Consider the following 12,045-nt stretch of genomic DNA (forward strand, 5'->3'; position numbering starts at 1 on the left):
GTGAAAAGTATTAATCTAAAATAAATTATTTTATTCTTAAAATATTAAAATATATATAATTTATTACAAAGAATTTTAATTAATAAAAAATTGTAAAATTAAACTATTTTATAATAAAAATTTAAATTAATTTGTTTGCTACAATAGGGCACAGGGTAATTATAATAGTTTTAGAGATTTCATCATACCTAGGCATATCTATATACTTTACTTACTGCTAAAATTGCAAGAATCAATCAAGATCACATTTAAATTAATTTATAAATCTTTCTCTTTGCATAAAAGGAAAATTCATTTGAATTTTATGCCTTTAAATAGCCTATATTAGAGAAGAATACCATGGGAAAAAACATGGGTTCTCAAATCCCTAAACCCCAAAATGTAAATCAACTATTTTACCTCAATTTTGTTTTAATTACTAACTTTATTTTATTTTATTTTATTAATTTTCATTTTTATATAATTTGACCAAATCAAAATATTTTAAATCAACTATTTTACCTCAATTTGTTTTTTTGAATTACTAACTTTATTTTATTTCATATTATTAATTTTCATTTTTATATAATTTGACCAAATCAAAATATTTATATAATAGGACACACACATAATAATAACCTCATATTTTAAAAAATAAAACTTAAAATTAATATTATAAAATTTTAAGAAATAGTTGTGCACAAAAAATTTCTCAGCCAATTTAAAATTTGTGTAGGAAAATTCCATCATCTAAGTACTCATAATTAACAGGAATAGAATCATGTGTATTATATTTTACATGAAAAATAACATAATTAAGAAACTCAAATTTCAAATAATCATACACAATTTTTATAAATAAAAGTTGTATATTCAGAACATTAATTCAGATTCCTACAATTCATCTTTTTATTGTGCTGAGGCACATTCGACAAATAAGAAAGAGCCAGTTTCCTATAATTCATCTTTTTATTGTGCGTAGAGGCACATTCGACAAATGAGAAAGAGGGCAACGTGTGATATTATTTATAAAAAAAAAAAATGGTTAATAAGAAAACAAGGTTAACTTAAACAAAATGAATTATTTACCATTTGACATAAGATTTAGTGATTTTAGATTATGAAAGTATAATTTAAAACCATTATTTAATTTTTAATAATTTCTTTCTATAATTAAACAAATAAAAATTACATGATTTTAACTCTTTTAAAAAAAGGATTATTTTCATTTTATCTTTCTTTAGTAAGATAAGAGAACAACATGGTTAATAACAAAACAAGGTTAATTAGAACAAAATGAATTATTTACCATTTGACATAAAGATTTAGTGATTTTAGATTATGAAAGTATAATTTAAAATCATTATTTAATTTTTAATAATTTCTTTCTATAATTAACTAAATAAAATTTACATGATTTTAACTTTTTTTTTTAAAAAGGTTATTTTTATTTTTATCAGTATGATTAATTAAAGATTAAAGAAACACATAGCAATCAAGTGAAAATACCATTTCACATCCAAAAGAATCGATTCTTCCCCAAAACATGAATGTGCCTTCCACCTCACAGATGCTCTATGCCTATAGAATCTCTCAATCATGTTATTATTGATCAAATAAAATTATCATTATGGCATTGTCTAAACATGCTAGGTTTTGGAGCTTTGAGTGCATATATGGATACATTGTACTCCAATTGTGGAGAGTTTGCAACTCAAAATTGTGATTCCAAGAAATCCTTGTCATATGCGGGAAAATTAGAGTGTGAAATATGCAGTAAAACCCTCCAAAACTTAGAACAAATAGACTATGGCTTATCATTATAATTTAAAATAATTAATGTTAAATAATTATTAGACATATGGATTCAACAATGCACTTAGGTTGTGGAGAGTTTATAGCTCAAACTTGTGATGCCAAGTAATCCCTCTCACATTTTTGGCAAATTGGAGTCGAAAATATGTGGTAGTTGTTGATATTAATAAAGAAATGTCTTAATGGAGTGACGGTTCAAATCAAACCTTAGATTAGGAGTTTGTTCCTATTTTCTAGGTGTTGTTTCAACTTCCTTAATTGTGTGTGAATTATATATTCATTATGTAATTATTGTAATCTACGTGTTCTACAGAGGCAGTCTCCAGGTGGTGTTCGACACCTATGAGCTGCTCAGGTTTGATTTAATAAATTTGATTCTCCTATTTTTGACATGGTATCGGAGCCTCAGGACTGAGGATGGCCTGTAACCCTAAGTGGGGAGGCAGAAATTTGACCAGCGTTGTTGGAGGGCAATTAATGCATTTTCAAGGGCAATGGTCATGCAGATTCAGATCTAGATTTACGCGGTTTTTATTTTCAAGAACAGCGTGAGTGGACATTCTTGAATTGCACCGACCGTGCCTGTGAAGTGGAGTCTGTGGTGAAGAGGTGGAAGGACGGTTTTCTCGTTTTGAATCTAGCTGACGAGTTTTGGATCGCTGTTGTGTGAGAATTTTTTTTTTGTTGCTGGTTATGGGAAGAACGCAGCCTTGGAGGCAGCGTGTGTGTGAACATATAGATCAGAGTGATTTTTTCATGCTTCTATGGTGAAAAGCCTATGATGCGCAACAGAAGCGTGAAATAGTTGTTGTTGTCTGCATGGAGTTTGCAGGGTAGTGAGCGAGAATTCCTCGATTGATCTACTACTGCGAAATGACCATGAACCAGCCGATGAGTCCCAAGATCGAGTACCCTCAGTGCCTGATCTGCTATGGGATCAACCAATAATCATTACTGTCACCATAGACAATCCTCTTACGTTGCAGTTGCCACCTGCGAGGTAGCCAAAGGGCGTGGAGGTGCTAGTGATGGTGGTCATCTGGAGGTAATCAAGGAAGCTGAAATTGGGCACTGTCTTCGTAAATGATCTGAAAGGCTGGTTGATTCTACATAAGGAGCTCGGTGGTGTTGAAGGAGCTTGGAGAGCCACACTTTTGAAGCTATTGTTGATTGAGCTTGGAGAGCCACAAAATTGTTGTTGCATTCTGGAAAGGACTCACGACAAAATCCGAGAGGGACTCACATTCGACATGAGAATGTTGGCAGAATGACAATGTGGTCGCCTATACAGCTACTTGTTGGATATCTAAGGGATCCAAAGAGGCAGGTCATGTAAGCATGTGAATCAAGTGCGGAAAATTGGGCAATGCGAACTTGTCCTTCAAGCTGACAGAAGCCACATGATAGGCACGAGATTCCATCCCTATTTCATCATATGATCCAAGCCAAATTCAGGTCTTGGTTCTTGGTTGTCGAATCTCAGACACCCACTTCCCCCATCGTCGGTGATGCACACCTCTATAAATTTCATTTTGTCTCTCCTCTCCACTTCGATTCCTCTTTCTCGCTTTGTAATCCTTGGCATCCATAAAGAAAATGGGTTTAGATTTCTTTTGAGAGAGTTTAATTAAAGTCTTTTAAATTAAAAGTTTTTTTAATTGAATTCTTTAATTAAAAAAGGAGGGGGGATTTTTTAAAGAAGAGACCTGGGCTCATTAGATCTGGCATTTGCAGTAGTTTTGAAGATCTAGGGTTGTTGTCTTTTAAATTGTTGGGGTTGAATATTTTTATTCATTCAAGATGAATAATGAGTTAGCAAAAGCATACCTCAATGAGAAAAACAAGTTAGATGGATTTAATTATTTTGGTTGGAAATTTAAGCTGCAAACCCTGCTTAAGGGACACAATGCATGGACAATTGTGAATAATGATGAGGTGAAGTAGAACCTCATTTCGTGATGAAAAAAAGAAACAATCCAAGACTGGGATGACGCAGGGTTACCCCCGCTTACACCCACAGTATGAAGGTAAAATGCATAAGCACATTTGTCTTGGGAATTTTAACTCTCTAAGGAGTCAAATCTTCATTTAGAATATGGTTAAGGCCCCTTTCTTAAGCTCTGCAGAATAATTTATAGACTAACCAAGTCTAACCCTTAATCCATCCTTTCCTTTCTATCGAGACCCATTCACCCTCATAAACCTTAGTTTAAACCTTAAGCCACATATAATCGAACTCCACACTTTGCTTTGATGTATCGGACTTAACCACAAAACCCTCTCTCGGTGCTTTATTTCTATTATAATTCTTTTATAATAGAAATACACATAAACATTCATAAACTTAACTTTTCTGCCAATCCACGACCCTTGCAAGACTTCAAAAAGAATGAACCAGCATTCATAAATTGTCAGGTCTGCACATAAAAAACATCTCCTTCTCGCTGCGCTCTCCATTCTCCAATCTCCGCTGTCCATTTCTTTCTCAGATCCAACATCAATACTGACTCCGAATATTTGAAACAATCCGTTGATCCTCCACCGTCGATCTACACTTAATGGATCTGACGATTCACAAAAATTTTGGGTCGTTAGCCTACGCACTCCAAATCAACCTGAAAAGTAGTTTCCCTCTCTCTCCTCGCTACTACGTGTCGCTCGATAAGTGGAATCAGGTGCTCACCCTTCAATACCACTTACCACTTCTACCCCACCCAAAATACCACTTCTGCTTATAAACCCACCTTTCTTCTTGGTTAACGTCCAGACTTGTTCGCGCCCAATGACCGTAGATCTTCAACCATCGACGACTGTGACGGCTCCTCTAGATTCCTCTTCCACCAGCGCTATCAGTTAATCTCCATCGTTCATTCTTTAACTCAATCGTACTCGATTTAATCTTGGCCACTTATTATCTGACAACCTCGTCCATTGATCTTCGAGATCCAACGGCTCCTATGTATCGATGAATCACCTCTTCTTCATCCCTTTGTTTTGACTTTACTTCATTTCTTCAGCACTTTACGGTTTTGGGTTTTCTTCAGGGTTTTGATCCTTCAAATGGATTCAGAGACTCACTATGATTCCTCTTAATCATTCTCCTCTCTGCGTTTCACTGAATTCTGCCTACACACAACTATTACAGAATTCTGATTCACTATATTCCAACAATCGAAACACACTTATACAGGTTTGAAATTAACCTCTATATTTATAAATATAACAATGATTACAAAATGAGACTCTCTGTATCTCAGGCCTGATCATCAATATCAGTGGTCTCTTTTCTACACTCTGCCCGTAGGCTTACATTTATACCAGAAAGGTTCTATTGAACTAATTCTGGTTCAGATCCTTAATCTACTAAATTGACTCCTAAATGTTCTCTAAGTCCACTTCTAACTCCAGTTAATCCCTAAGAATCCTCTCTAGTTCCTAGAATCATGAAAGTACCTTAAGAGTTATAATTGACTTCTAACTCTCTCGTCATTATTAACCACTCATGTTCTCCTTCATTCGAGAGCATTTACAAACATCCTCACAACATCTAATTCATTCCTATTCTTAATCACTTAAACATTAATGATTACATACATAGGAATCCAACTTCCTTGAAAATACAAGATCCCCTATGTCTACTATAATACAATTAAATTGTTGAGATGAATGCTCCTGCTTCAGAATCCTAAGGTTAAAATAATCATGATCTCCTGATCATGTGTTTCTGATCTTTGTGTTCTTGGATCCCATACTTTGTTTTGTAACTGCCCAAATTCCTTGCACTTTTGTTGTTGTTGTATGTCTGCTGTATTCTATTTGATCTTCCTCTCCTTGTCAATCAGGTTCAAGTTCTAATTGATCATCCTTCCTGCTGTTATCAATTTCCTCCACATGGACTGTTTCATCATCAACTGCCATAATTCTTCAATCTCTGTCTCTAGTTCATCCTTGGACTAGTCCATATTCTGCCTCTTACTTCTTCCTCTCTCTGTTTGCTTCAGGTTGTTGCTGTTGTCCACTAACTCTTCAAACTTGTGTTGGTTACTTTCACTTTGTAGTTGCTGGTTTACTTTTTCTTCTACTTTTGCTCTTGCTACGATTGTAGACATTGCTCATGATCTTGCTCCAACTTTTTCTTGGACTCCTATGCTCACCGCCTCCCTTTCATCCTTACCCTCTTTCATGATTATTTCTGTCTGCACTGAATCATGACTTTCCAACATTCTCTCCAGCAATTTAGCATCTATGTTCCATGGATTAAATTCTTCCATAGAATCTTCTTCTTTCATCTTTATTTGGTTGCTCATTTGTGCCAAATTTCCTCCAGCATCTGCAACTAAACCTGCACTCACAAAACACTTGTTAAAATAAAAAACATAAGGCTTATGTGCCTTATCTTCCTTTGGAAACAATTCAGTTTGTTGCTCTGTTTCTTTCTCCTCTGTCAGCACATCAGTATGTTGTTTTGAATTCTCAAAAGAATTCATGAGACTGTCAACTAGTCTCTCCTCCACACCATTTGCTCTAATGATGTCTTTCTGTCCTTGTTCACTGTAGTGAACTTCTTCCTCTGCAATCACATTTTCATACTCTGAATTTCCCAGCAAATACTCCAGCAATGCAATTTCTCTGTGACACTTCGCAAGTACTTCATCATCACTTATAATCCCTGCATTTATAAATGAATTGTCAGTTTGAAAATTACAAGGCTCAACAATTTCAACTGTTTTTTCACATATCAGTTCTTCAAACTGAACTTCATCTCTTTTTCCCACAAGAAATCATCCCTGTGTGGTAACAGTTTCATTACTAAGTTATTTCTATTGCAATAAGTCACTGCCTTCCTCATTCAAGAGATATTCTCCCTTATCCTTTACTCCAGAGTATTCATCTTCTGAAAGATACTTTTCCATACTTTTGACAGCTTCAAAAGATTGCTCATCCTCTGCAAAACCCTCCTTTGTTAGTGACCAATCATCAGATGTCCTTTCTCCCAAGGTTAAATCCTTTGCATAGGTTTCTTCCTTCTTAACATCTTTCATGGCTATTTCCACTGTGCCTATCATCATGGTGAACTGACGATCCTTTACTATGTTTTCAAATAACATAGTCTCTTCTTCAAGTTTTCCTTTAATATGTTGTTGTTTAACTTCTCCAAGAGCTATCCTTGTCTCACCATCTGCATTAATATTCTCCTGCATTTGTTCTGCATCCATAGACAAATTATCAGCCTTAAAAACATAAGACCCTATGGTCCCACTTGATGTTTCAGCCATCATATCTCCTTGCTGTTCCAATTTCTCTTTATCACTTAGAAATTCTGCGATGGTCTCCTCTTCAATCTCCTTAATCCCTTCACTTGGTTGCTTGATAGCTTTCCTCAACTGTATATGAGACCTCTCTATCTCATCTTCTTCTAGAACAAAATTTAGATTCTGCTTGTCTTCTTCCTCCTTTATGACAATATCAGCAAATTGTCCTTCTTTACATGTTTCACCTGCAAATATACACAAATTGTCAAATTTAAAACCATGTGACCCTTTAGCCTCACTTGAAGTTTCAGTCTTCAAGTATTCATCTTCACTCAGAACTTCACCTTGTTTTGTTTCACAAATAAAAACTTCCATTTCCATTTCCAGCTTAGCTTCTCTGAGTTTTTCCCTCAGCCACCTTACTTGCCTCTGATGTAGCCTTCTTTGCAACTTATGCCACTTCATTGGCTTCTTCCTCAAGACATAACCTAGTCTTTGGCTTTCCTCTAGTATCATCATCAATACATTGAGTTGTTCTTTCATCTCTGCAATCTTCTTGTCAATTTCCTCTTGACTCATCCTCTTGCCATTTGCCTTGGCATCCTCTTTCTTCATCTTTCTTCTGTTGTGGTCTTCCTCAGAACCTCTGCTATGACTGTCAGTAGCCATCTTCTTCTTCTCTATCTTCATGAGCTCCTTACTCACTTACTATGAGCTGCATTAAAGCCTCTACAACAACAAGTCCTCCTTGTTGTAACTTACCTCACCAAGCTTTCCTTTGTACTTGGTCTTTTGGCAAGCACTTGGTTCTCTATCTTTGGAACCTCCTTTGAGAACTTCTCTCTACTCCTTCTAGGCTTCAACTCTTCTGCATCTCCTAGGAACACAACTGTCCTCTTCAGCGAAAATTTTAAGAACCACCCTAAATCTATATGTATAATAAATGGGCTAATCCCCATGATACATAGGAAAAATGGGAGGCGATTTTATCAATAATATAATATGTATATATAATTTTTTTGGCGAATCTCTCACTAGAGTATATTATCTTGTATAGTGATGGAGAATATTTCAATAAATTATAAAATCATTTAAGATCTTGACAAATATTTTACTGAATAATAAAACATTGTGATGTCTTGGCGAATGTTTTGTTAAAGTATGAAACCATATATGATAATAAGAAAACATATTCATTAAACTGTAATATACTAACATACATGTTTGGAAAAAGAAACATAATTTTCTCTTCCTACAAAAAATGTTCCAAGTTTTGGTGGTTGTGTTTGTCAAGGTTCTTACAATACACTCTTTCATATCCTTCTATTGGTTTTGATAATATTCCACAACAAAGTTCTTGTAGGTGTTGATATTGACAATGAGTTCTGTCAAGGTAGGAGAGATTAATCTTTTCGCTACAGCTTTTGTCAAGCTACCACTTTTTTCAAGTTAGTGAATTTCTTTCTTATTCCATAGACTACAAGTACGAGATAAAAAAAACATCAAGTTTGTTTACCCCAACACGCCAACAAGTAGCAAGCCCCAAGTATATTATATAAGAAAGTATTAAGTATCCCAAGGGCTTGAAGGGGATCTAATTGAAAGAAGTGACCATTGTGAGAATCCTTCCAATCAATATATGAATATATAAATGTAGATTTATTATTATTTTAATTGGAAATCTTCAATTAAATAATAAAATTTAATTATGTCTCTCCCAATCTAAATTGCTTATTAGCATAATTTACTACCCTCATAGGTCTCGCATTTTTTAACAGCGTTGTAACATGTAGATTAATTTCCTTTTTGGTGAACAATCTCCACCTTCTAGGAAAATATGGTGCAGTGGCTCCAACCCCTACAGATCATTAGGACAAACTAAGAATAGCACAGAAGATGAAAGGTTGTACAAACCAACTTATTTTTCAAACAACTAATCCAACATCAGTACCTAAACTTTTTCATGAGGATATCATATTGAGAATGTTTGAAAACTTGTGAGAAATCTTCTACGAGGGTGATGCGGATAGATTGATAAGGTTTCATTGTTTTGAATTTTTTTTGTTAAATCAGAAAAAGTTAAAAACCAATATTAATGGAGATATTGGTATTTTTTACTAAATTTTGTGAAGTGAATGAATGTAGCTTTAACCATTCACCTTAAGATGTTTTTACAATATAATTTCCTAAGTCTATTTAATATCTACATTATCATAAAAACCAACCAATATCCATCTTAACTCCACATCTACCACTCTTAGGGGGATGAAATCTATTTATCCCTTTGAGCACTTGGTAGACCCAGAATTAAGATGGATCTAAGATAATAGAATTTCCCCTTTAAATAGTCTATGCTCACATGAATACCATGGTATTACAATGGGTCAATACCATGGGTTATCATAAACCTGGAGCTTAAAAATTACTATTAGTAATTTATAAAAGTTAATAAAATTAATAATTGATTTTTATTTTATTTTTTATTTAAGCCAAGTTAAAATGTTTAACATACATTAAATTACAACATCCATTTTTATTCTTATCCACCAAGCCCCAAGAGGGATCAAATATTTTTTCACTCTATGCTAGTTTGCATATCACGATATTTGATACCTCTCGGGGCTTAGTAGATCCAGAGTAAAGATGGATCTATGTTGGTTTAATTCCCCCATTTAAATAGGCTGCATTCCACGTGAATACCATGGGTCAATACCATGTGCGATTTTTATTTTTATTAATACTAATATTGGGGTTAATAATGTTTTTTTGCATGGTATTCATAATAATCTAGCCCATGGTATTTGGCCCATAGTATTTTTCCCATAGGTTTCACCTAAATATAACGCATTTTTTGAGTGTTGGTAAATATAAGGTGACTTATGGAGTAAATATATAAGAATGTTTTATTTGTTTACCATACCTCCCGTTTATTTATATTTTTATTAATTTACCATACCTCTTTTACAAATATGGTATTTGGCCCATAGGATTCACTTAAATAAAACCTCTTTTTTGAGCCTTCATAAATAGAAAGAGGGTTATGGACTAAATATAAAAAGAGGTTTTATTTATTTACCATAAGTCTAGTTTATTTATATTTTTATTTATTTACCATACCTTTTGAGTAAGTATAAAAACAGGCTTTATTTATTTACCATACCTCCACTTTATTTATATTTTTATTTGTTTACACCCTTGCATGTGTATAAGGTTACTTATGGAGTAAATATAAAAAATGTTTTGTTTATTTACCATACCTCTCATTTATTTATATTTTTATTAATTTACCATACCTCTTTTATAAATATGGTATTTGGCCCATAGGATTCACTTAAATAAAACCTATTCTTGAAAATTAGGGCGAATGGTAAGTTGTAACTCCTAATTTCAAGGGCTAAATTTACCTTTTTTACCCTCTCCCTTAAAATAAGGTGGGCTATTTGAGGCGATTTGTAAAAATGTACTATGATACAAAATATTCGCCCACTAAAAATTTAAAACCTTTTAATTTCGCCAAAGGGCGAACATTCGCCCCTAAAATTTTCCATGGTCCGCTTGTATTTCAATCACCATGAAATACTTGGTTCTGACCACCTCTTCTTTCACTTAGAAAGTCTTACCATCTTCTTTCATTATCTTAGCAATTCTACCCACATCCTTTGTGGAATTTCCTTTGTGAGCTGCAATACTGCCTCTGTAGTAACAAGTCTGCTACTTGCTACATATGCTTTACTACGCTTCTCTCGTCTGAGCTCAATCTCTTAGCATTTCTCTAGTTCTTTCTTCTGGAACCAATTAAAGCACTCCTTGCTTTAGATGTTGTAACCTTCTCACCTTCCTTTTTTGTTATTGTGCATCAATGTACAAACATACATTCTCCAATAAAATCAAAACAGAACATATCACCTCACCTTCAAGATCTCTACATGATCTTGTTCCACCATTCCACCTATACCTTGAATGGATTGTCCTCTATTTCTTTCATTTGCAGGTTCTACTACACATCACCTCTGTGTGTCTACTTTCTATCAGATTAGAATATGATCCTTCTTTGCCTGCATAAACATATTTGACACATAACTTTGTTCTCAATTATTTAACATAGAATTTCTTTGTTCTGTTTTAACACCAATTGTTTCAATTGCAATTCGGCTCTAATACCAAATGATGCAGGGTTACCCCTACTTACACCCACAATATGCACGTAAAATGCATAAGCACATTTGTCCCAAGAATTTTAACTCTCTAAGGAGTCAAATATTCATTTAGAATATGGTTAAGACTCCTTTCTTAAGCTCTGCAGAATAATTTATAGATGAACCAAGTCTAACCCTTAATCCATCCTTTCCTTTCTATCGGGACCCATTCACCCTCATAAGCCTTAGTTTAAACCTTAAGCCTCATATAATCAAACTCCACACTTTTCTTTGATATATTGGACATAACCACAAAACACTCTCTCGACACTTTATTTCTATTATAATTCTTTTATAATAGAAATACACATAAACATTCATAAACTTACCTTTTCCGCTAATCCGCAGACCTTGCCGGACTTCAAAAAGAATGATCCCGCGTTCATAAATTGTCGGGTCCGCACATCAAAAACATCTCCTTCCCACTGTGCTCTCTATTCTCCGATCTCCACCGTCCATTTCTTTCTCTGATCCAATGGTCAATATTCACTCTGAATATTCAAAACAGTCCGTTGATCCTCCACTGTCGCTCTGCACTCAATGGATTTGACGGTTCACAACAATTTCAGGCCGTTAACTTGCGCACTCCAAATCAACCCGAAAATCAGTTTCCCTCTCTCTCCTCGCTGCTATGTGTCGCTCGATAAGTGGAATCGGGTGCTCACCCTTCAATACCACTTACCACTTCTACCTCGCCCGAAATACCACTTCTACTTATAAACCCACCTTTCTTCTTGGTTAACATTCGGACTTGTTTGCGCCCGATTACCGTAGATCTTCAACCATCGATGGCTGCGATAGCT

The sequence above is a fragment of the Pinus tabuliformis genome, chromosome X (assembly GCF_031772625.1).
Source record: "Pinus tabuliformis cultivar Carrire ecotype Pingquan chromosome X, CPIR1, whole genome shotgun sequence".
In the NCBI taxonomy this organism is placed as follows: Eukaryota; Viridiplantae; Streptophyta; class Pinopsida; order Pinales; family Pinaceae; genus Pinus; species Pinus tabuliformis.